The sequence below is a fragment of the Diorhabda carinulata genome, chromosome 6 (assembly GCF_026250575.1).
Source record: "Diorhabda carinulata isolate Delta chromosome 6, icDioCari1.1, whole genome shotgun sequence".
NCBI lineage: Eukaryota > Metazoa > Arthropoda > Insecta > Coleoptera > Chrysomelidae > Diorhabda > Diorhabda carinulata.
The window spans coordinates 5,691,746-5,713,608 of NC_079465.1; the positions used below are offsets into that span (position 1 = coordinate 5,691,746).

Here is a 21,863-nt window from a genome sequence, read left to right on the forward strand (position 1 = left end):
AAAAACACTATCAATGCAAAAATAAAATTACTACAAATCTGTCATAAAATGAATAACGAGATGACTTCTTTAGTAGTGCGTCAAGAAATAATCTTCCCACATACTGCTACATTATATAATATCTTCCATCAGTGTTCCCTAACCTTTTTTGTACCATAATCCACCCAACCCCTTCTAAAATTTTTATGACCTAGTATGTAACATATATATTATTTTTAATATCAAAATTTTTTTTTTCAATCAAGAAACTTTAATGTCGATTCTAGGAATAAATCATTGGAAAATTGTGATTAATCAAAAAATATATTGAAAAACTGAACTTTTTCTATAATAATACAATATTTTAAATTTAGTGAGATTCTTGCGCTTGTTTCTTGTTGCACAGAGATTGTATGGTAGGTTCCAATTTGGTTAGGTTCAGTCTTAAGTCTTCTCGCTCTGTCACATTCAGAAAATTTCTTTTCTTCTGCCAATCCCAAAGCCATGCCGTCGGTCTTTTTATATTAAATGAAGTTTCAACTGACACCATTTTGCATTTTTGCAGTCTTCTTGGTACTGCGTATCAGACATTTCCACAAGATTGGCATCCATGTAGGAAAATCTCTTTTTCTTAAATCAGAAAATCTTTCTTTTAAATGAATGACAATGACAATGACAATATTCATAATTTGAGTAATTTAGCTATATTTGGGTGTTATGTTAAATAATAACAAAATATAACAATTAAAATATAACAACTTAAATGAAATCAGAATCTTTCATGACCCCTTCAACTTCATAAAAAATTATAACATGAATTTAAAAAAAAGGCCAGGTGGTTCTTATGCGAGCTTCTTTTTTTGCTCATCCAACCATAGATCCTTCAAGTTGCAGCTTATTTTCTTCATAAATTGAAGTTCTTTGTTTCAGACGTGAACAACTTCTTTGTTTAACGATATTTGAAATCGTCCGTAGTCGACGCAGAGCCTGCCGTCTTCTGGGGGTTAAATTAACGACGTCAAAAGCCCATTTGATATTTAGATCTCATCAACCACATTTGTAACATTTTTTGACCACAATTATTTAAGAATTTGCTTTTCTATTTCAATTTGCACCAAAATCTAGCATTACATTTAACTGTCCTAGAATTAAGGGTTAAACCCTGGCAATTCCATTTCCGAACTGATATCCTTTACAATAAAATTATCCCCCTGAGTGACGTGTGCGCTACGTTATGTAGCACGTCTGAGATGGTATAATATTTTTTTAATACATTGGATTTTGATTTATTTTTCTTCACTTCTTGTTCTTCACTAATCATTGACTACATATGTTAACTTCTTCATTTCCTCTTAACTCTGTGCTGCTAATAAAACTAGGTTGTACCATAAAATTATGTAGAGATGGGAATTCATGAATATGTTGAGGTAATATCATATATTACGAAAATTCCCTTTTTATTTAGGTACTTTTCACAAAGATCTTTGTGTTTATCACATTCTTTTTTGTTCAATCACAAATCTTCTAAAATAAAAGAAGCTGTTCAAGGCACTCCTCAAATGTTTATTTCGTTTTTATAGTAATGCTTTATTTTTCCCAATCAGGAACATTCCCCCGTTAATCAGTTCTTACGCTCACCAGTTTATCCCTCCTCATTTAATTTTTGATGATAATTATTTCTCCTATTATTAATTCAATTTATTTCCACATCATCTTCGTTTTATTCCCATATTGGAATATTTACTATTGATTGGCCTTTTTAGGATTGTACGTCTTCTTTTTTAGTTCTATCACTGAATCTTCAACGATTAATTTGCCTGATCCTCAGGAGCCAGGTTGTTAGAATATATTATTTTCCATTGTCATATTTTATAGGGGTTCATTTTAGTTCATGAAAATGCTTTTTATCTTATATTTTACAACGGATAATTCGGTATTATTTTCATTTTAATTGATAGTCATAGTACATAGTGTGACATATTATTGTAATCTTTACCAAATGATATTGACATTCTGCATTATTTTCTTCATAATAATCAATATTATTGAGATTATCCTATAATTCCCTTTTGGGTGCCTATTTATAATTTTTTTTATTCCATTTATTCTACCTCTTCTACAGTATAACTTAACTATAATATTCTATTGTAAATGAAGCCACGTCATGGTTTTTTCACCTTGTTTCTTTCACATTTCTGAATTTCGTCAATTAAACACACAACTAGATAAAGGTATTTATTCTTTTTCCCTTTTTGTGTATTTTATACCATATAAAATGATACCTTTTTGTTTCAGAAATACAACTTTTGAAAACCTCAATTTACCTGGTGAGTGAAATAAGTAATCATCATATGAATGTATTAATGTAACTACCAGAGAAATGAAAATGAAAATCAAGGTTTTCATCAGTTTTCATCAGAAAATTTATATCCTACAAGTTGTTAATGTATCTCATGTCCTGCATTCAACAAAAATAGTTTATGAGAGTTCAATCAATTAAGAGAAAAAATTATCATTTAGTGGTTACGTTCGTAATATCACTCGGTATCAAAATTGTTCCGGTTACGTTTTGTTATCATATTAAAAATATAAAATTCTCTTATCCGGTAATTAACTGCCGACATCAATTCTTCATTGTTGGAAAATCTTATATAATCAAGTCATTCTCTCAAGTCTGATAACAAAAAAATATTCCAATGGGGCTAAATCTGGCAGATAGGATGCATGAAGTAGCAATTCAAACTTGAATTCATTAATTTTGGCCGTTGCATTAACGGATATGTGAGCTGATGCATTGTCCCGATGAAGCAACACTTTCTTCTTAGTCAAATGCAGATGTTTTTGCCTCATTTTTTTGCTCAAACGTTGCAATAATACGCGCTGTTGATACTTTCTCCTTTTTCAAGATAGTCAATAAAAAATAACCCACGCGCACCCCAAAAACCGACCTCGTCTGCAGATGGGACGGTCTTTGTTTTATTTGGAGCCGGTTCTCCCTTTTCAGTTCATTGTTTTGATTGTACTTTTCTTTCGAGTGAAGTGAAACACCCTTGTTCCATCCACGGTTATGAAACGACACAAAAATTCACTTTTATTTCTGTCAAACGTTGCTAACCACTCGATGGAAACATCTTCACGATACTATTTTAGTTCCATTTTGAAATACCTACTATATCTACTAGCTCACGCACTTTCATTCGACGATCATCCAGAACCGCATTATGGATGTTTTTCAATATTTCATCACGTCATTTAGTCGACCACTGCGATGATAACGAAGGAGCAGTTTCATCTAGAGTAGAATCTAGTTCAGCCGTTATATTGGGTGAATTAATGCCTTTCAAATAAAAGTTTTGAGTTCATGTTTAAAAACTCACTGAAAACGTTCTCTATTGATGGCTGCCAAACAAATAATAAACAACGTGGCGTCTTCAAACTTGAAACATATGCTGTATAGATTGTATAATACAGAGAAATGTTTCAAACAACTACCGCAATCTCTAGGTCAGGCCAAGTACTTCTGGGACAATCCTCGTATATTGAATTTTTCGTAAATATGTCCTACTTGAACGGTCTAAAGCTGATAAGATCATAATTTCCTTTTAAATTGAAATTATTGTATTATGGCTGTGTTTTCTATGTTTTTTCGAGCCTTTTTGAAAATCATCTTAATTATTGTTGTAAACGAAATTAAAATAATAATACGATTGGAAGTCAACATACTTATTATTGAATGAGATGATCTAGAAGACCCACAACTTCAAATAATTATGCAACAAAAAGAACAGAAAGAACGCAATAAGTTATAATACAGGCTTTAAATACTGTGAATATGAAAAATTAAGCAAAAAGAACAGAAGTCAGAAAAAATAAACTGAAATTAAAGCGAACAATACAATGAATGAATATGACGTAACCTCATAAGGCGAAATTAATACCTAAGTACATCTGATTAATTGATCATCCTTCAAAAAACTCTTATTATGACTTAGTTTCTTAAGTTCTTTGCTTCAGTTGTGTGAGAAGTTTTGTGGAATAATATTTGAATTTGAATTTTTCTTGCAGAATTAATAAAAATTATAACAATAAAAAAATACCAATAATTTGTATACGAGATACAACAAAATTGCAGATTGAGATCTTGTTTTCCAAATAATAGACGAATCAGTAGTCTCTGTAAATAGGTTTCGAGTCAGCCAGGTCATTCATAATGCTTAGTGAATCATGATAATATATGTCTTTGTTAATATGGAATTACGCTGTTTCATCAGATACCGCAATTTATTATTGCAGAAGCAGTATTGTTTTTGGTTCGACGGGTTTGATGTCAATTCCATCCATTTATACCTAAGCTATGAGGAAATTTATGGAGAAATCTCACTTTTTAGAGTTTATTCGCTCGAACTAAAAGAAATAAATATAAATTTGATAATTTCTTACGAAGAAAAAGCAGGGCTGGAGCTAACGCTATAATTTACTGTTCGGTAATAATTTGATTTGGGCTCAAAACCTACTTAAGATTGTTATTTACATTTTACGTTCAAACAAAGCGTCGCTCATACATAAGCTTGAATATATAAAGCATATAATACGTGCTCCTTATACACGTCTTCCATGTAAGCTCTTCTATCCCATTCATAATTTCACAAAGTATTATATAGTATTGGAATTGAACAAATTAACAAATGATTAAATATTCTGGAAAAAATTTTTTAAGAAAATTTTTATTTCTTCAATATGTTATTAAGTAATTAGTAATAATTTATGTTTGTTGTTATTTGATTGACAGTACTTCTCAATTGATCATTAATAAAAACATTTGGTTTATAAAGATATTGAAAAGAAAAATGTGCGATAGGATCAATAAAGATGTCGATACGAGTTGTAAAAAAAGGAAACTTTTTTGATAAGTATTACACACGAAAACAACGTGACGCTGATTTCTGTCTTCTGTGTACCATCTAACATTTTCAAAACATGGTGTAGTTCAGCTTCCAAGCTGCACGTCATTATTTTGGAGGAGAAATAGAATTGATGAATTTTATTTGGCTGGGCGCATACATTGATGTTGAGTAGAGTGACAGGTTGGAGCATATATTGAGAGAAAGTATCACTTCGTCAAAGCGACATCCATCCTCTTTTAAACCCGCTATAACAAGAAAAGATTGTTTCTCGTGAAGGAGTCATCACCAAATGCACACTGTAACACTTTGTTGTTAACATGAATCGACCTTGGAATCATAATTAATTGCCAAATTCATATTTCGATAGCAAATCGTATAAACTACTAATCACTCTGTAATAGCAGCGTCCCTACAGCAATTGGAATGGTGGTATCTTAAATTGCAGTGTATTCATCTGTAACTTCCCTAGTTTCGTGGCATTTAAAACTAGAGTTGCTGTCGTATATTGCGATTTTCTTTGTAAATATATCTAAATGAATGAAGTATCGAAATAAAAGCAGATAACATGAAATTTGTACAAATTCTGGATAGCTCCAATCAGATGATAAGGTATCAAGTTTTGAAACCCTGTTTTTCAGGTATATTTGGTATATTCTAGCCGAAAGATTCTGGGAGTCACAACTATTTACCAGGGACAGAGATATTGTATCTACATCAACCTTGTGGATAATGCCCCGTTGCCAGGAACCACAACATTGCATCTAGATGTGCACATGACATCTGTAGATCGCCAGAACATCAACCAACGTATTATCTATTAGATGAAATGTAACTAAGGAATAAAAACAGAAAATAAAGACATTTTTAATAATAATCAAGTTTAACGCAGCTAAAAGCAAGTCTTGAAGTAGGATTGTGGCAATAGAATTGCCTATTATTGCTCTCGAATTGAATCAGATGTTATGTCTTGTAATCATAAGTTTAAAATCAACTTAAAGTATATGTCAATAAATTTTGATGAAAATTGTTCGAATTCAAGTAAGTTCAATAATATATTGTTTGTAATTTTTTTACAGTAGATAATACAGCAGGTCATACGTGGTAAGTTCTTTAGATTAACATGAATAATCGTGAAATGAGACAATTCACCATACTAAAAGTTGAATTTGACATTACCGCAATTTGAGGTTACCGGAACTTTGTTCACTGTGTTGTTTTTAGTAAATTTTTGGATTGAACGTATATTTTTTGTTGAAATTAGTTCTTTTAAGAATATTTTGAGATGTAAAAAAATACGGGCGGACCTTTTCAACCTCTTTCATCTGTCCAGAAGGTGTTAACATCTCTGTAGGTCAGAGGTAAACCATCATGTGTGCATTTTTTTCACTTTTGAGATTTTTCCCTTTTACCCATAAAGTGACTCATTTTTGATGGATCTTTATTGAGGAAAACTATCATACATGCAAAATAGTATATGACTATATTTTACCTATCATCTTATTTTGCATGTAGGATGATTTCCCTCGATGTAAATCAATCAAGAATGGGACACATGAGGTAGAAATCTTATATGTGAAAAAGATGCACTTATGATGGTTTGCACCTATCTTACAGATCTATAATCCAACTTTCTCAACAACTCCCAATTATTATGATTGTGAATTTATAAATATTGTCACTTCATACTTTAGGAACCTTCACCGGGATTTATAACTCCCTTGTATTCATTACTGTAAACTTGTGTTTCAGGAGCATTCAATGCTTATAACATTCGTATGTACTTTTATTTGTTTGATAATAATTGCTACCGTGAGGTGGTAGGTATTAATTAGATATAAAGGGCTGTAGTATGAATCAGTTTATGATTTGTTTTTCTACCCTAATAAAAATCTATCAAAATTTAAAAAATTTAGTATGTCGACAGCCTAGTTTAACTTTCGACTTCTGTATCACATTAAGAATGGGAAAATTAAAAATAGTAATTTCCGGTTTTGGAGGTTTATTATTACTTAAGATTCTATGGAACTTTTCTCCAATTTGGAAAGGCGTTTTCATGTTTCACTGCAAACGAAGTGCAGACACGATGTCACTAAATTGACTATGGTAGCTTCAGTTGAAATCGATAAAGCAATAAAAATGTCTCCATGATATTTTTTCATACCTCGTAATCGAATACTTTCATCGAGAACAATTCCATCGACATACAATTATTTATTCAACGCCCTTTCCACAAGTACCTACACGCGAACAGTTGCTGTTATGTCAACCTTGAAAAATGTAACATCCCTTTCTAACAAAGTCACGAGGCATCGCTCGTGAGTGACAATCTTATTTATATGAGACTTTCTCGCGGAATCTGGAGCGGCCTTGATTAATCGCATTTTGTTTTTATACTTCGGCATATTCTGAATTCGTCTGACTGCGGTTGATTTATGGTCGCTATTTATCATACTGTGACATTTGTATTTTTGCAGATTCGATGTATTTGAGCCGTTTTTAAATTTGAGATTGGCAATAACAAAAAAGCCGGCAACTTTTCAACATAGTAAGATGAAATCCATCTTGTTATTGTTGATTCCTCCTAAACGCATTACGAATGAAGAATATTCCATTGAACTGTTTTTTCGAAAATTTATTTTGATAAAATATCGCTCCTAACATAACGCTCCTGAGAATAAAACAATGACACATAAAATATAATTGTTTATTTTGAAATAATGTTGTGAAACAAAGAACTATCATCGTATTCATATTATCACATTACTAACGACACAAGAAGCATAATAAACAACGTTCGTATTAAGTACAATATAAAAATACCCGTATATTCACTGAAATTAATGATCTTCGCGTTTTTACTACCGAGGGTTGCGCAGTCTTAGGATTTCTTGGCCAATTAAGGTGAGTGGATTTGTCTATGCAAGTTTTTAAATAATTATTTTGTTGTAATTCAGAAGGACGAACGAAGAATTCTTCATGCAATTGGAGACAATAGATAAACTGAATGAATGCAACTATAACATTGGCAATAATATTTAAAATAATTGCTTCTGTTTTAATAGGAGTGCTTTGTTTTCTACAGGGTATACAGTAAAAACTGATAGTGGATTTCTAGCTTGATTACTCAAAAAACTGTTACTTTCCTCATATTTTTCAAGTTACTTAAAATTTTATTATTAATATCCATAACTTCTATACTATTTATAAATTATAGTTTTCTACAATCTCATAGACATTCTTCATATGTTCTTGTTGATAAATTCTTTAGGTCGCTGGTTACCAAATAATTTTTAATCGAAATAGATCCAAAATCGGAACGAAGTATCAAAAATAATTATAATTTTCTTGTAATGGTTTCAATTACGTGGTAATAGGTACTTATTGAGCTGGTTAACGGAAGAGTGGCAGACCTGATCCTTGGGTGAAGGCATCTGGCAAAGCCTGGAGCTCATCTTGAACTAATACCAAGCCTTTAAACTGCAATTAGAGTTTAGACTCTAGCTATATGGTTGTAGAAAAGTCAAAATTTCTATAGGTGAAACAATTGCTGTAGACCGGGCGTCAGAAATAACATAATTAAGTAGCGAGGGGGCCTATTCATGCAAAAACTTGTTGTCACAATGTGCGTGGAAATGAGGAGGAAAGTACGATACACATCCGTTGTAATGTCCAGCTCTTAATAGTATTATTTTCTGATATTTCTTAATAAGTTGCTAATAATTTCATTATTAATCTCCATAACTTCTATATTACTTATAAATTATCTTTTCTATAATTTCCGATTTCGTAGAACTTCTTTATATGTTCTTGTTGATAAATCCTTTTAGATCGCTGGTTTTCAAATAATTTGCGATCGAAATAGATCCAAAATCGAAACAATGTATTGAAAAGAATTATAATTTTCACATCAGGTCTGTCACGTAGCAGGTGGCAGACCTGATCTTTGGGTAAAGGCATATGGCCAAGATTGGAGCCCATCCCAGGGTGATACCAGAACATGAAACTGCAATTAGAATCCCTTCCTTAAACGGTCAAGGAACAAGAAGTTATGGAAAAAGAGAAAAACAAAGAGCTTAAAGTCTAGGTATGTAGAGATGTCAAAATTTTGATAAGTGAGACAATTTCTGTAGACTGGGTGTTAGAAATGATAAAACTAGCAGTGAGGAGGTCTACTCATATAGAAGCCTGTTATCACAGATATAATACACTCAAAACAGCCTATTCTGTTATGATACACATCCTTTGCAAGATCGAGCTTTAAAAGCCGGCGACGCTATTTCCGGATACCCTCCATGGGCTAGAGTTGTAAAGGAATTATTAAAAAATTAGAATTAGCACACCCTTTCAATTATTATCACTATTAATGACTAGGTTGGAATTAATTGTGTTTTACGTTTTCCTAAATATGATATAGGAAAACTGAAATAAGCATCTTTGAAGCCTAATTCCTTTTACTTTATTTTGAATATGAATAATTGATCAAAAATTATTCATAATATAAGCTATTTCTTCATATAATTAGTGTGATGATAAATGCTAAGTTATGAAAGGTTTTGTAATATCCTCTTCATGGAATATACCAGCGCATGATTGGAGTTAATGGTCCACGTCAGTTTGAATACGTTGGTATTGCTCTAAGTTTAAACCATTCGGGCTGTATGGTGGGTGCTCGATAACGCCCCATCGAAATTGCTAGTGAAGCTGATAGGTTAAAAGACCTTGTAAGGAGCTCATTTTTTTGGAACAGAACAATTCTTCAAATTATCCTTCACTACCAAATGATCTACGTGATTTTGTAAAGTTATATAAAAAAAATTTGAGTCAACTATCGTTACAGGCACTAGAACAAGAAAACACACATTTCCCAGAATAAGTTTCATAACCTTACGAATGTAAAAGTTTTTTTTAAATTATTGTGATTGTCGTTTAATTTCGGGAATGTCATATTGAACCCTTATCTCATGATCTCTCACGATTGATCGAAGAACGGTACTATGCGAGTTTTGTGATTATCCTGTTATATCAGTCAATATCTGTAAAACATCCAGTAGTGCATCTTCTCAGTATCGATAAAGTACAGTAATGTACAGTTTACTTCTATTCTCCCAAACGCTTGGTGAAGTTGAACAATGTAGTCTGTAGCTACAGACTGACGTCCTTAACCTTGTTTGAATTGGTAATACGAAGCAGTAAGTAATAACATCAATATCAAAGAAATCAGATGAAGATATATTAAACAGATCAGATAAAAAGTTAATATGAAGAGACTAAAGGACTTAAGTAGAACGGCTTATGAAGAATTGAAATAATTTTATAAATAAATTATAATAGTTATAGTTACACTACTTGGACATGTGGAGAGACTTCAATAATAATGGTACAAAAAATCCAGTCCAGTCCGCTGTACCTGTGAATAATGTTGATAAGATCTGTGAAATAACTACAGCTTTAGTTCATCCACTAAAATGACGATAACATGAAATCAACCGTCCGTTTTTTTTCCAAATAATAGAAATAATTTTGTTAAGATTTTCGTATCAGAGTTGTCACATCTTTGACTATAATACATAGAGTGGAAGTGGTTGAATTACAGATTATTATCTGATCGTCTTGAGTGTTAACTCAATAATATTCGCTCTCTTCTTATAGTTAATGAAAGTTTATTCTATCAATTTCTTCGCTCAATAAACGATCATATTAATGTCTTAATGTAACACGACAGTATGCTTTTTTACGAATTTCGTGTTAACTAGAAGGAATCTATTATTATTTTTGCCCATGAATCAATATTTATACGATTTTTCTCACGATAACATTATAAACTCATTCTCCTATTATTCAACAAAAAATTAACATTCATCACTTTTGTCGTGTCATGACGAGAGACTGTCACAATAGCTTGTTGGTATGAATACACTTACTTGAATTCCGAAGCAATACCACTATTCAACACATACATAGACATTATGTAGGATAAAATGTCGCTCTGTACACGTTTAATATTTTGAATAAATTTTATTGTTGAACGATCTAGATGTTTTCACCTGCGATAATTTATTTACTGTTGTATTGATGCCTATAATATATATCTAGTATCAACCAATTAATTATTATAATCCATGTTAATATATCAGAATATTCATCTAAATTCTAGAAAGTGCTGAAAGTTTTTTATTAACTTTGAAACTGGACATGAGGATCAATAATAATTCTTCAAAGGTGCTATTAGAAATTCACATCGACAAATTTCTGAATTGATTAACACGAACTCTTTGGTATAGTGAATATCTTTTTAGTTTTAAGGAATTGGCGTACTTTAGAAGCGACATAAATGGAATACAATGTGTTTGGGGAAACAAATGAGACTGATTCTACATTTACCAAAGCTTTAAATTCTTTCCCAATACAATATTTTGGCAGTAATCTATAGATGGAGTCGTTTTCAATCTGATAGCAACGTCCTTAATTGTTACCGTCTTTCACTGATTGTATTTTGACCGTTCGCCAGTATTCCAAAATGACGTCTTCGAGGACATTCCAATTTAGCGGAACGTAAATATCACAATGTCTTGAATAAGATGAATAGGAGGTTGAGGAAGAACAGTAATACATTTTTGGCTTGAGCATAAATAGTTGCACTGACTTGAGGCATTGTGAGAGAGCTTTTTTTACAATATCCAGTGTCACTTTTCCTAAGTCTAAACCTTGAGATACTTTTATAAAACAATAGGATGAGTATATGTCTTAATATTTTTCTACTATCGCATTATCTAGATCTTTGTTATGCTCATTCCGCATTTTTTTGCATTGAGAAAGTGCTTCGCCGTTTTGTTTCTGGATTACATCTAGCCAAATAACCAGAATGGATTATTTTAATCAAATCTCGTCTTAACAAGTCGAGTTATCGAGATTTTTAGCCCCAATTTGACACAAATCTTCTTTTAAAATTTGATGTACCGTGAAAAATTTGACTCAATTTACTTTTGATGAGCAACTTTTCGAAACTCGATTGCATATCGTTGTTCTAGATCCGTATTTTTCATATATTAATAAAATAATGAGAACATCATGCACAGAGCAAAAGTGTTTTTAAAAATTGTATAATGAAGTGACCAAACCAAAAACTATAATGATACATAAGTTTAAACTAATAGGTTATACCATAGATAGAATATCAAAGCTTCATCGATATATTAGAAAGATCGTCTCATTAAATTATGTTTCGAGAATATCAAAACATCAATGAAGTGTCCATATTACAATAAAATAGGCACCTAACAAGTGGTATGTAATAGAAATCAGTAGCTATAACTATGATAATAATCTTATATACCATTTCTTGCATAGTCATATGGACCTATCAATTTTTTATGTAAATCTACTCGAGTTACATGGAAAATGAAGGGAATAATTATCGATAAGCATCATTAAATGATCGTCTTCTTTTTCTTATTCCAAAAATCGTTCATGAATGAACTGTTACGATTCTAGAGAAATTTTTATTTCCTCACCGTAACATACCATTCAATTGGCTGAAGCTTCGTTTATACAAATCATTGATAAACTTTATCAATTAAACAACCCCACTTAATCCATCGACAAACGTTTCAACAACTCTCGACTCCCTTACAACAACTTCATATTATCGTTTCTCCACACATATCAAACTTATAGAATTCAATTTGACATATGCAGCAATACACAGCACAATTAGGCCAGTTATTCAATATAGTGTTTGTATTATCATAAGTTGCTAGAGTACGCAGAAAAGCATAGTCCTTAATTTTCAGAGATTCGACTCAATCCTTTAACTGATTTCAGGTAATCTTCAATTTATAGTATTAATGAACTTTATACCATCCTTCGGGCTGTCAAATATATCTTAAATATATTAGTCGATTCAAGTCGAGCATTCAATAATACAAAACATCTATCAAACTCTCTTTGATCTCATTACAGAAAAATCGAAATCCTGTGTTATGACGATGACACCATGATATGTGCCGAGAATGTAGATGATCTTCAAGGATTATTAAATATATTTAAGATCACAGAAAAACAGTATAATATTACTATTTCGACTGATAAAACCATATACTTGACAACATCAAAAGAGTCCAACAGAGAATGGAATACAAGAAAATATCGGATAAACACTATTAGATCAAGAAGGAGCCGAAAACATCATACGATTATGTAACGTAAATAAGACAGAATATAAAAAGTAAGGAACCAATAACCAATTGGAGCACAGGGTAGAGGTAAACCACGAAAGAAGTGGAATGACAAATTTGAGCCATGACCTGGAAATATACCGAAGAAAGACAGGCGTTAGACTTATTATGGGAGATAGAAGAAGAATAAGAAGAAGAATGCGCTTCAACACACCGAAGAAACATCAGTAGTAACATCAGAAGTACTAAACATCAATAGGTAAGAGTATGATGAGACACCCCACGACGATCATCATGAAACTCTATATATAGACTATTGATGATACGAGAAATCGATTTGTCATATTTATTCTATGCGGAAACATTTACTTCCGTAGATACCGGAAGTGGCCATTATCTCAGGAAGAATTATCTCATTCTTCCGCGATAGGCATGTACCTTCAGAAGATTGGGAGGACATATACATCATAGAATATACATGGCGACGAGAATGTCGTAAATCTGAATCATTAATTTCATTAATAGAAGAAATCTAAAAAGATTTTTAACTGGAAAAGTTATAAATTTAAGTCCAATTAAAATATTTGATTTAAGAAAATTATTTTTGTTTACCTTTATTTCAGTCTCTAGCATAACCTAACCTTACTTAACCTAACCTAATCTAACCTCACAAAAATTAGTAAATTTTCATTTTATCTATTGATTTTTGGTGAAAATAATGCACTCGCATACTTTCTCCACAAAAAATCTTCGTATATGTCAATCATCATGACTTTTCACATACAGATAGATCTTGAAGTGATCTATCGAACAAAGTTATTCATGGTTCGATATCTGTCAGCCGTCCTAAGATAATGATCACTTCCGGTATTTCTGGAAGTGAATAGAATCGATTTCTCGTAATATCAATAGTATAGAGTTTCATGATGATCGTTGTGAGGTGGCTTATCATACTTGTGCCCAACCATAAATTTACTTGTTACCTCTCCCTCAATTTCCCATATAGGACAATAAGAAGACCTCATATTAGTCACAGTAAATCTACACAGGGTCATTTAATGTGTTGTTCGGTCCCAGAATATCATTATTTACTCCAAATAGTCCTTTATATAACTTATTATAAATTTTCTTGTATCAAGCTTTCGAAAGTCGTTAATCTAAGATACAAAAAATGTCTTAGATTTACGACAGCAAATATAGGAAAAGTTTAAACTCGTTATGTGACAAACTTATTCAAGACTGGAATTAAGAAAGGAATAAAGCTGGTTAAGAGAACCTATTATTATGATTCAAAGTTCATTTTGGTATTTATAATATAGGAACCATTCAAAACCATGAAATTAAAGTAGGAACAAAGTAAACCTGCAAAATCAATTAGAATTTGTAAGTGATTTGTTGGTTTTGAACATAGGTGAGAAGTGATTCACTTCATCTTCACCTGGCCTAAAATACAATTCGTAGATGAGATGAATTTTGGAATTAGTTATTCGATTGTCGAAGATTATACCGTTATTAATTACTGGAGCTTGTAGCTGAGACGTTGTGACAGGGTGTTAAATCGTCAACAATTGTATTGCTATACAGATCAACTAACACGGTGTCTACATCCTATGTCAGCTACTGTGTCACTGTATGCAATATCAGTGATTTATAAGTGATAAGTCAGTCATTTGTGATTAGAGTCGACATATTTTCATAATTAGTATTGTTAAATGCGGTGTTAATAATCAACTGACATTAAACAATGTTTTTTTTTTTTATAGAACGTAGCATGTTAATAATATATATTGGTCAATAAATTCTACAAATATCAGTCACGGTATATGAGGAAAATCACAGGCATTTCCAATACGCTACCTCTACCGCCATAATTATTTTTCCATTGTTATGGCCATTGCGTATACATTCTTTACGATCCACATTTGATACGAAACAAAGATTGTTGAACGATGAAAGAATTCAAATTGAACATAAACTTTTCTAGTATTTATAGTTCGATTGGAATTTTTCACATTTATTCCAAATTCTCTGTTCGCTTCTATTTTCTGTAAACACAAAAACAGTGTCCTAATTTCTTTCAATGATTAAAAATGAAGAATTATTGATTTTAATATTAGAAAAACTGAATAGTGACATATTATGTATTAATAATTTGTGAAATTAATTAATCATAGTCAAAAAAATGTTAGGAAATGAAAATATACAGAAGTATCTGAGTGATGATTACAGAGAAAGAAAAAGATGAAAATTATAAAACGATACTACTCAAGCAATAAAATTTTATGCACCATGGCTGGCATGTACTATCATAGATAGTCATCTCTGCTGTTCCGTTTAAGAAGAGGTGTAATTTTTTTGGATCGATCATTGCATTGCTATCTGTAAATGAACCTGTTATAAAAAAAGTATTGACCTATACATTTTGGTATGTTAAAGATAAGATAGAGAAAGTTATCTAGAGAAATCTGGGTTATTACAGATCTTAGCGGGTGTTTGATGAAAGAACTGGTGATCTAGCGGTGATTAAGCGTGGAATCAGAGCAGTTGGTCTACCAGTGATATGTTGTTTTGAATTATTGACTGATAAGTTTCGATTGGAGAAACAAAATCTCAGAAGTTATCATAATTTTTGCAATATGAAAAGCAAAAATAAAATAGAAGATTATAAAATGAATTTGGCCAGAATTCATTGAAAAATTACATTCTTGCTGCCTTTAGAAGGTTTTGATGATAAATAAATTGTAAAATTCAAATTTCGCTACACAAGCAGATTCGAATTAAATTTGAGATTAGACAAAAAATGATTATTGTGTCAGTGATCTCAATTTGATGGGATTAGCATTGTCACCTGAAGTTATATTTTGAAATTAGAAATTCATTTTGGAATCAGAAATCGATATGTATATATAACTGAGGTTTTTTTCTAGAATAATATCATCTTATTAAATTTGTTTCCCCAACGTATCGTATACGAGGGCTGCAACTTAAGTTTTGAGATAGACAAAATAAAACAAATTCCATTCCAACTGAGGTGCCTCAAAACATGTAATTTGAATACAACAACTACTTCTTCAGGTGTAGAAAAACGTTGATCTCTCAATTTATTTTGGATCTACGGAAATGAAACAAAATCATGCCAAGCAAGGAAGATGACCCATCAAATCGATATGTTGACTGTTCAAAAACGTTTTTGTTTGAGCTCGCATTGTCGTGGTGGAAACTGATTCATCTTCTGCAACTGTTTTACGGAAACTTCTGGCAAACAAAAACTAATGTACGATTCCACAATTCCACCTTACTCTAATAGAACGGTGGAAAAATGTCCAATTATTCCGAATAAACAGGCGATAATTTACTTCGAAGTGCTTTGTCAGCGAATAATTTTGTTGGATTTGGCTCGTCTTCAAAGACCCATACAGTCGATTGTTGTTTAGTTGATGGAGTGGAACTAATACTCAAGTATGCATTAATCTCACAGTATGTCACATGACTATTTTGCAGTATCAGGTTACACACAGCATCGATGTTTTCTGGTACAACAGCCGATCTTGAGCGACGTTCTCGAAATTCATCCTTCAGCGAAGTTCTACCACGATTGAATACGGAAAACTAGCAAAACACGATTAAATATATATCGAAAGTCGTGCGCACGAAAATGTTTGCGAATTAATTCAATTTTTTGACCATTAAAAATGTCAAACTTTATGATAGCAATCACAGATTTGACATATTCACATCAGTGTTACCATATCTCAAACCTTAATTAGCAACCCTCGTATATGAATCCTATCCACACTATCACAATCAGTAAAATTAGTAAAATAACAGTAGACATTTTCTACAATTTCTTACAGAGCATATGCTTTGAATTATCTCCAATGTATAGTAGTGAACAGTTATATTTGAACAGCACTTTATTTGTTCTCTACACACTGTAGTTGAATCATTCTACATTGCAACTTAGTTCAAATATGTTACAATTCATGATTTATTCGAAACTAATATTAATTCGTCTTTCATCAACATAAACATTTACTTGGAAATGTTAGCACACGTAGAATAGTCAAATAATAGTGATAAATCAACCTACATGTAAACATTAGAGGGTGTTTACGATGATACAACTTGAGGCAAGTAATCTATTTGAATGAATAATCTAGCATATATTTTTTATTTCACCAATCGTAATCTTCACAAATAGATTCAGTTCAGTTTTTCCTCTGTAGAGTTAGCTAATGAAGCACTTAAGTTTAATAGATGATGAACAGTAAGTTAAACCAATTATTCCTCTACTATTATGGCTTAATTCGAGTATCTGCTAATTTGAATATTTCTATGTATGGAGGCATATACATGAATACATTTTCATGAATTTATAACATTAAATGAGTACATAGTCTCCTATATCTTCAAATGAGCAAATCACGACTCTTAACAAATGACTGAATGAAAGATCAACCTGAAGGAGCAGAATTTCTCAGATTTCCTACCACACAAACTAAAATTGAAGCAAAACTATAGTTGCGCAATTTAAATGTATCAGATAGACTATGGACTGGTGTAAGACTCATGGTAACAAGTCTGAATATTCAACAAAATAAAGGCGGAAATTATTACTGGGTAAACAATCCGGCAAAGAAGAACATCTACCAAGGGTAACCTTTGACTCATTAAAAGGACAACTGGGATGCACCAACGTTAGATCTGCATTTGCCATGACTATCCACAAATCCCAAACTTTCGAATCTGTTGGGGTTGACTTAAAGTCAAGTCCAGCCTTCATGCATGGCATGCTTTATGTGGCATTTTCTATCGGACAACTACATTAAAGTTTATCTTCCAAATGAAAATGTATGGAAGGAAGTATTGGACCCAATTTCAATATTAAAACTCTGACGATGAAAATTATCATGTCGGCAAGATCGGAAATTATTATTCACATTTCATAAGTATGGTATCGAAGATATTCGCTGTATCCGTTTATCCCACACCTAATGGAAAGCATAGCTAAGTTTTGCGCTAATTACCTATTGTTAACATTTCAGGTGGGTTGAGTAAATGATAGACTCTCATATAACGCACCTACCTACTTAAAATAAATATGTTATCATTCATCTACTTTTCGTAATTCTACCTTAGCTATCGCCATGACTTTTGGACAACCATGGGGTTGTCCAAAAATTTTGACAACATTTAGATACAAGTTTACAAAAAAATAATGCCAACCTCTTATACATGTTAACATTCTGTATACTTGTAAGTAGTAGTATTCAGAATATTTTGAATAAAATTGAATTGAAATAATATTTTTTCATTGACGCCTTCATTCTTGAAACTTGAAAGGATAAAAATTACGTCATTATATAAAAAGCTAGGAATCTGTTAATGTTCAATATACATATTATACAATTAATTACAGCTTCATTATATTAATGGTTCCAATTAGGCAACAGAAACAAACAATAAAAATCGTCATCTATGGTTGATTAGAGAAAAAAACTCGTTTGCGTGACAAAAATTTTCCATTTTTTTCTTTCGAATTGCTCCTAAAAAACAAGATTGATTGTTTTCTAAAAGGTCAAACTATTGACATATTTTTTTATTCAAACCGAAAAATTTAATCAATTCAAGGACTAACATGTAATTTGTTGTCACTATTCAATTCATTACATATATTATTGATTAAATTGATTTATTCTTGTTTATTTTATTGCACACGTCTGGGAGTAATAAAAAATTTTGAAATGTATTGTGTTGCCGCTGGATAGTTTTTAATAGTTTTTTCCCTCAGACGTATTTAAAATAAGCAAAATAAACTCTGGTCCACAGAATGTTTACATATATCTGCAAAGAGCATGTCATCTTTATCTCACCTGAGGGAATTGTCAGATAGTGTCTTTTTCAAAAATTACGTGAAACCATACAGAAAAATTTATCATAAGACAATAAAAGCTACCAAAGATAATAATCATTACAATACGAGACTCGCCAATTCTCGTAATGTTTTTAAAGAAACATAGTCCATTGTGAAATAAGAATGATTATTCTTCATCTAGATAGAATCTCTACTTCAACTGATAACTTCAATAATTACTTTGTGAATGTAGCCAACAATTTATCAATTTCTATAATTCCTTCTCTTGATCCGCTTTTATATCTTCCTGATGCTAAAGCTAACTTACACAGTTTTTTCTCCATGCCCGTAGTTTTAGTAGAGCTTCGCAGTACTATTAATAACATCAAATATAAATACTCAGCTTGAACTGATGGACTTAATCAACAAATTGCAATACAACGGTTTCAGAGGAACACCTCTCGCATGGTTTAAGTCATACCTTACCAACAAAAGTCAGCTTGTAAGGGTTGATAGAATTATAATTAGTTAAGGGCTCAAGGTTTTACAATGCCAAAAATGCACAATCACTTGCCAATTAAAATCAAATCGATATTATCTTTTCATATATTCCGCAATAATTTGAGTACATATTTACTGGAAAGTGCCTTCTACTTTGTAAACGACTTCTATTCTAATAATAATTTCAATTCCGTATACTGGTTTAATTTTTTCCAAGGATTCATATACGACTTATATACTATCACTTATAATTTTTTTAGTCATTGTGGTTTTTCTCTGTATATTGAAGTTTTATGTTATTTGTATCTTCATTCAGTTATTTTTATGTTAGTTTTTTAGTTTTTACAAGCTTTTGTCTACAAATTGTAACAATTTTTTGACAATAAAGCATTTCTTTTTTTCTATATTATAATGGGTGTTAGCCCTCAGTACATGCTTTAAAGTCTAATTTTATTCAATATCCTGAAAGGAAATGAAATCATTTCGCACCTCGCTCTCCTGTGGAAAGTTCTGATGCTCTTTTTCAGAATGATAATTCTGAAGGATGAATTAATTAAAAATCGGAGTTGAGTACTGTCGCTTTACTACAGTTTTAATTAATTTTTGTTTCATTATTAAATGAAAAATATATCAACATAAAACAGAAGCAATGTTTATAATCAAATAATACAAAGTGAATTTAGAGATAATATACATCTGAAGTAATATGAATTTAACGAATTCAAATTACATCTTGTTGAATTATTTGAGGAAGTATACTGGAAATTAAATGATTTCCGTTTGTGTTCTGCTTTAATATTATTCAAATTCCAGTTTATGGAAAGTATAACCTGTTATTTTCAGTAATTTACCTTCGCAGTTCAATATTTTCTCTTCACAATTAAGTTGAAAACTTCCTAATAAAATCCAAACAAACATTAAAGTCCGGCGTCCTGTTTATGAGAATAATTTTCTAACTCCGAAAATAATTAAAATGAGGTACGTTAATATTCAAACATTGTAACAACAACTGTTGCCTAAACTAAAACTGTATATCTCGCAACACGGACACCCTCATCAAGTTAATCTACGCCTATGAAGGAAAATTCAACCAGTACAAATGGCTCGTGAGTGTACCTAATACGATATTAGTAACAGCTGGTCCACTCCTAAGTTACCAGACTTGATGTTAATTTTTCACCCCAAGCACCACATTAAGTAAGACTTTAGGAAGTTATCCACGCCCTTTTCTGAATTATTGAATATAATATTTCTTTTAGACCAGGAGCTGAATTTGATCACGTCTTGCATCTGAAATTTGTTGTTTCTATACTATGAAATGAAGACATTTTTTAGTATTGACAACTTAGACAACATCCTGAGGAAAACTGTCAATATTTTCCGATTACTTGATCACTAAAAAAAATTGCGCATGGATTTTACTTAATACCTATATTCTGATTATAAAAGCATATACTTAATAAGAAATGTGATTAAAATTTAAAAATTTTTGCTTTCCAAGAACTTACAGTTATTTAACAATATTTGATTTTTGCGCCCAATCAATGCCGGTTTTCACGTTATTGATGTATAAAGATAAGTAAGAGGGCGTGTGAACAGTGTTTCTTGCATCGCTCGTTGTGTACGACATTTGGTGTTTAAATAATAGAGAGGAATAACGTCTTTCATACCATTTTTAACTGTGCAAAATGGCAACATGAAGTTGTAAAGTTGTAAACGAGACGTTGATTCGTTTTGTTTTATAGGATGTATTCAGACAGGCCTTGGATACTATTTTTACCTCGCATACATTGCTTGAAATTAAAAGAAAAAAAAGGCCGCTTTACATGATGCAAGACAACGTGCAAGAAATTGCATGTAATTTATTGCAAGGTCAATATACTGCATAGTTGAGTATTGCATTTTATTTAATATTTGTGTGCGGTTTAAAAATGAATATAGCAAAACTAGGTAAAGTAAACAAGAAAAAAGTGGTCAGTATATCACTAGCAATAATTATAACTTCTACTATTTTGCTTTTGAAGTGTGATGGACATAAAAGAGTAATCCTAACCTCAAATCTCATTTAATATTTTGTGCCTAGCTTAACAATGAAAATAAAGCTAAGTTTGTCGATGGTCAGCTGAACTGTTGAGCTAAAAGCAACTAGATTTCTCCTTAGAATTGCAACATGCGTGCTATAAAAAATGACACTGAACCGATAATATTGCAATCTGGCATGAAACAATCAACTGAACTTGATCTGCGCATGCTTTTGATCAAGAAATATTGCGTCTTGTATTGCATTGCACATTTCTTGCATCATGTCAAGCGGCCTTAAATCAACTTTGCAATGATATGAGTTAGACAGGAAAGTAATGTTACTTGAGAATAATATCAAATATATTAGCAATTTTGTGAGCCCTATATTTGAGAAACAAAGTTAAAAATATATTAGAAAAACTTACCAGC

The 21,863-nt window shown here is 31.5% G+C and overlaps 1 protein-coding gene across 2 annotated transcripts in view; it reads left to right on the top strand.

The window, feature by feature from the left end:
• The window catches only part of LOC130895396 (uncharacterized), a 279,662-nt gene that overhangs the window by 103,479 nt on the left and 154,320 nt on the right, over positions 1-21,863 (top strand). The window contains exon 4 of one of the 2 annotated variants that reach the window (XM_057802646.1): positions 2,275-2,306. The exons of the other annotated variant lie outside the window; for it this stretch is intronic. The gene's annotated coding sequence lies outside the window, so the exon portion shown is untranslated. The remainder of the gene's footprint in view (positions 1-2,274; positions 2,307-21,863) is intronic. 2 annotated transcript variants of the gene reach the window in all.